Below are 5,664 nucleotides of genomic sequence, written 5' to 3' on the forward strand. Positions count from 1 at the left end.
GAGGGGAACACCACTTCTCATACAACAAGCTGACTGGGAATCCCTAGTTGTTGTTGTTGTATTTGAAGGACCTGTATCTTTACTGTTCTGCAAAAAAGAAAAAAGAAAGAAAGAAGCAGAGCAGTAAGACTTTAGCTAGAGAGTCTGTGCTTATTTGGAACCCATGTGTTCCAGTGGTTTGCTTTCCCTGTGGTTCCTTTTCCTACCACCAGGGACAGATCTCACTTGGGAGGGACCAGCAGAGAGGGACCATCCTTTACTGGGGAATCCATCATGACTTGATCTGAGGAAACGACCACAGAATAAAGGAACCATGTTGGCTCTGAATCCCAAACCTTCCCATGTGGTGCTGAGATAGTGAACAGGCTCTCTCTGGTTTCCAGAGGAAAGGAAGCCAATCAGAGCAACAGGTGCATGGATTTATTCCTTTCTAGATGTAGGTTCTTTTTTCTAAGCAGATTTACAACGATCCCAGGCACTCAGTTGACATCAGAACATGAAAGAAATAGAATCTAAAGATTAGCCCTAACTAGGTGGTAGCTTTATTTTTAGACACGGAACTTCACAAATCAATGTCTTATTGGCATTCCATCTGCAAGCTGACGTGATGCATTATAAACCATGCACATTCCAGGCTTCCCTCTGCTCATCAGTGAAATGAGCCACCTGAGTGCATCAGCCCATGTTTTTTTCCCTTTACATGGGAACACTCTTTGCACAGCAATGCCAGAACACTTCTCACTTTTTTCTCTTGTAAGATGGAGTCTCCTTTTGTAGAGTGATCTTGCGACTTATAGGCAAGGCACTTTCCCACTGGGAACTTCTAGTTCCCTAACTCTCTCCAGCTTTCCAGTGTTTTTAGCTGTGCTGTGTCTGCAATCATGAGGTTCACACTAAAAACTGAGAGAGGTCAGTCATTTTAGTGCTTGTGTTACTCTAAGTTGGAGCCACAAACTTGAGACCATCACTAGGACCATGAATGTTATTTCAGTTTTTAATTGCTTATTTTTCATTTTCTCTTTTATTTTGGCAATATCTTCTTGTGCAGTTCTGTTAAAGTTGGCTCATATTTAAAAATTAATTATATGTAATGAATATGACTGGGTGAATCTGAACATATGAATTTACAATAATCCCAGTCAAAATAATTAATAGGTCCATTATCAGCCATTAGTGTACTTGTGTCCCCTTGTCATCTCCTCCTCTTCTTTCTCTTTTTTGTCATAAAAAATAATGCAATAATTATCCTTATTAGCAAATGTTTAAGCGTGTAACACTGTACTGTCAGCAAGAAATACCACGTTGCACTGTACATCCCTAGATCAGACCTTTTCGTTTAATTATAGTTTTATGACCATTGGACACTGTTCCCTCCTTCCAACACCCACCCTTATCCCTGGGCAGTAATAATTCTACTTTCTGCATCTATGAGTTGAGTTGTTTGAGGATCTTTAGATAGGTGATGAAATTCAATCAGTTCACACCTGTTAGGATAGCTATTATTATTATTTTTTTGTTAGCAAGTATTGATGAGAATGTATAGAAAATATATTCCCATACTGTTAATGACAATAAAAATGGTATATCAGGCATGGAAAACAGTGCCGAGATTTCTTAGAAACACTAAAAACACAAATTGTTGTATGATTCTACTACAAAATAATTGGAGCATGTGTCTTGAGAATTCTGTACTCCTGAGTTCACTCCAATACCATTGGGATTGCTAAGTAGAAGAGAAGTCTTGTTCCTTTTCTCACCATATGACAAACAACTTGACAAGATCAACTTAAAGAAAGAAGGGATTATTTCGACTTGTGCTTTAAGATGATGTACAGGTCTGTGTGACAGAGAAGTTGTAGCAGCAGGCATGTGAAGGCGGAGCTCTTCCTTTGTGGCCACAGCCAGGAAAAAAAGAACTTGGCAGGAAATGTGGGAAGGCTAGGATATCTCAAGGCCTCTCCCTGTGAGCCACTTCTGCCAGTAAGGCTCAACCTTCTAAAGGTTCTATAACCTTCCATACAAAGCTACAAGTTGAGGACCAAGTTTTCAAACATAGGAGCCCTTGACCAACATCTCCATTTCAACCACACCCAATGGATGAAGAATGTGTGGTCTATTGTACACAAAGGAATATTGACTGCAGGTGGGTACAAACCAGGGACCTGAATAGAATAATAGGAGTGCTGGCCAGCACACCAAATGTTATGGGGTCCACTTGCATCCAACACAACTCAAACACCAAGTCAGTGCAGAAAAGAAAAGTTTGTTATAATCAAGCCACTACTGATTGATCAGGGAAACAGAACAGACCTAGGAGATGAACTGCAGACCAAGCCAGAATGCTATAGGATATTTAGCACAAAAAGTACAATGTCATATTTATCTGTGCCAAGTAACAGTTACACTTTGCACCAATCAGGATTCAGGGATAGGGGACTTTCCTAGGAACATTTTCCTCGTAGTACAATTATCCTGTTCTCATCAGTTGGTTTGCTCAACTGTGTTGGGGCAACTTTCCTGGTATACATATTTCAACCTGCCAAGCAGGATGTTGCTCATCCACGGAGTCATTGGAACTTACACTTTGTTTGACCCTATGCAAAATGGAAGTTTTATCCAAAATGGCTTAAGTTTGGTTTCTTCTTATAATTCTGCATTTAAAAAGAATAATACCCTACCATATGGGCTTGGAATACGTTAAGCTAAGTGAATTTAAGTCACAGGAACATAAATGCAGATTTTAAAAATAGAAGTAATATTTAAAACTAAAACTTAAAAATGCACATTTCTGGTTTCCTTCAGATGAATGTGAGTTTTATATCCTTGAACTTTTGAACTATTTTCTGTAGCAACAGTGGCTAGAATTGAGGAACAGAAGTTTCAGAAAGATTTGGGATTCACATCACTCTCATCCCACACGCAAACGTGTTCTCTTCCTTTGTCTCTCTGGTCATAGCAGACCTTGGAGATCTGCCTGCACTCTGCCTTTATCTTCCTTCATGCCTCCTCTCTTTCAGTTTCCAACCTTGACTTCTTTTTTTAAGGCAAAAAAGCAATTTTGTTTTCAAAACAAATGACAGTGAAATCAACAAATAACTTTTATCAATGTAAATTATTTTAGAATAGAAACTGAACACAAATGCATCAAATTGCACTTTCATTCACTCGCATCAGTGCACCTCCAAAACAAGCTAATACAAATAAAACTACATGACTATATACAGTGCATGCAAATAGCAAGCCAACATCTTACAAGACCATAGTTCTTACCTAAGGATACAGGCAAATAGAGAAAACTAATGCATACATTTAATGTATACATACTAGAATACAAAGTGTCATGTGAACTATCACTGATCCTTACATGAGCAATAACACAGTTTGTCCCGAAAGAGGCATCTGTGCAACAATGTTGCGATTATGTGAGCAGTGGTGAATGCGAAGACAGAATCGTGAAATTTCTATGCCTTCAGCAAAAAAATGAAGAAGCAAACTGGGAAGTCACACAACCTTCTGCAAGCCAGTTTCTTCTAAGGTGAAAATGTGATGAGAACTCAGGGATGTTGGTCATGCCATCTAGAGTAAAATTGTATGAAAACAGAGACAGATTTGACCTGTGATGTGAGATAAATTTTTTTTATTATTTTAAAGGCTTGCTGCAGACTTGCTACTCTGGTTCATGGCTTTGTGAAAGAAAACTAAAAAAAAAGTTGTTAATGGATTCAGATGTTGTGTGGAAAGCCACAAAAAATGATCTGAACTAAACATTTTCTTCTCCACCACCTCAATTTCCAACTGGTACATTTTCCAAAGGAAACTTTGAGCTATTCCAAAACAGAAAGCCAACGACTCCAGACTGTGTGACGGTAGCCTGTTCCAGGGCATCTTCTTGGCTAACAGTAGTGATATTTTATAGTCTGATGGTGTCATAAAGGCCTTGGAGCTTTAGATACTGGCAATTGAACTCCATTAATTTCTTAGAGATATCACTAAACTTTTTTCCTGTTTTCTTCTAGAACATTCTTCATGGGGGTGACAAACACTGTATTTTCTGTGTATATATGCTTTCTACCTGTTTCATATCTCTCTCAACCTTGTTGAAATTGTATTCTTATTTATTTATTTGTAGTGTAAACATGTTTTTGTTTTGATCCCAAGTGTGTGATGTGAAACAGAAGTGTGTTAATGTGTGTGGTATTCTTTTAAGAGAACACCTGATGTTTGTCTACTAGAAAAGGAGCTGCCTCTTGCGGGGGTATCGTCTGTGCTAACTGACAAACATCCTAGTACAGACTCTGAGAGCAGATGTATTGTATATTTATAGATGAGCCCAAAACAAGAGGTTTAGCTTTTTTGGTCTTGGTATCATTTCTTATTGTTTGGCTGTTCATTGCTCCACTTCAAGATGCTTCTAGAGAGAATGCTCTAGAGAACACTTCAAGGTTCCAGGTTCTGGCTGCTTCTCTGGATTATGACTGCTGCAGTTGCTGTCACCTTTGCTGAATTGCTGGTTTGCTGTTTAATGCATCTGCTGGAATCCTGTTAACTACACCAGTGAAATCGCTCCAAGGAACTGAGTCTAAAAAGATCTACTTCTGTTCCCATTAACCTCTTTTCTCTCCTGTCTAGGATAGGTGGGTTGGAAAGGAATTATAAGCATTAAAGAACCCCAAATATACTAGGTTTGAAAAAGTCCAAAGCCTACATTTATTTATTTATTTGTTTGTTTGTTCACTTTTCATCCTGATAAAATTTTGTATAGAGATGTTCCTGGTGTAGTTGGTATGTCCAGAAGGTCAATGCTCAGGAGCTAATGTCCAATGCAACCTCTGCTTAAAATCCTGTCAATACTGTAGCTTTCTATTCTTCTGATGAGCTGAATTCTGTATGAACAATATCTTCTTTCCAGAAAGTGTGCTTGCAGGTAGGACAGAAAGCTGGTCAATGAATGAACTCCTCAAGGCCATACTGGTCAGAGAAGATATGAGAGTAGCCAGTGACCCAGGCATAGTCAGAGAGCTTCAGACAACACTTTTGATAACTGCAAAGCAATATGTCTTCACACAAAGACATGATCGCCTATAAGGAAGAGTTTATAAACCACGATTTATAACATGAAGTTCTAGACAAGAAATGTTGTTAGTATCAATTTGCTGTTCTCTCCTGAACATAAAATATTTGTACTTAAATTTTCTCCCTTGTTTCTCTTTTATCAACTTAATCTGTCTTTAATGTAGTAACCTGCTTTGCAATATCAGAACAACTGCTTAGCATTTTCTCTGCAGTTATAGTCTCATAAGCCTTTAAACCTTCCTCTGTAGAATGTCCAAATCCAAGCTACTTTATAGATATATTGCGGTTCTTACAGGACCTCTGGGCTAACACACAGAGTGGTACAGTCCCACATTTCATCTTCAACTTAAGACGGCCCACCAGAAGTGAGAGATAGAGCTCCAATTTTGACTTCTTGATTGATAGTTCACTTGGCCAATTGTCCTCAGACTGAAACAGCTTCATCAAGGTCTTGGCTTCTGATCATCATTGTCTGGAACATTTATCAAAACATTAGAGCCGTTTTCTAATGCACTTTGTCTACTGCCAGAAAGACAACACCAGAACATTGCATGGTTGACCTAAAGCTTTCAGATAAAAGAGAACAGGAAC

The 5,664-nt window shown here is 38.6% G+C and overlaps 1 pseudogene; it reads right to left on the reverse strand.

The window, feature by feature from the left end:
- Positions 1-3,640: 3,640 nt before the first annotated feature.
- On the reverse strand, positions 3,641-5,073 carry LOC127206134 (E3 ubiquitin-protein ligase CCNB1IP1-like; annotated as a pseudogene).
- Positions 5,074-5,664: the final 591 nt, after the last annotated feature.

This window comes from Acomys russatus, chromosome 2, assembly GCF_903995435.1.
Source record: "Acomys russatus chromosome 2, mAcoRus1.1, whole genome shotgun sequence".
Lineage (NCBI taxonomy): Eukaryota > Metazoa > Chordata > Mammalia > Rodentia > Muridae > Acomys > Acomys russatus.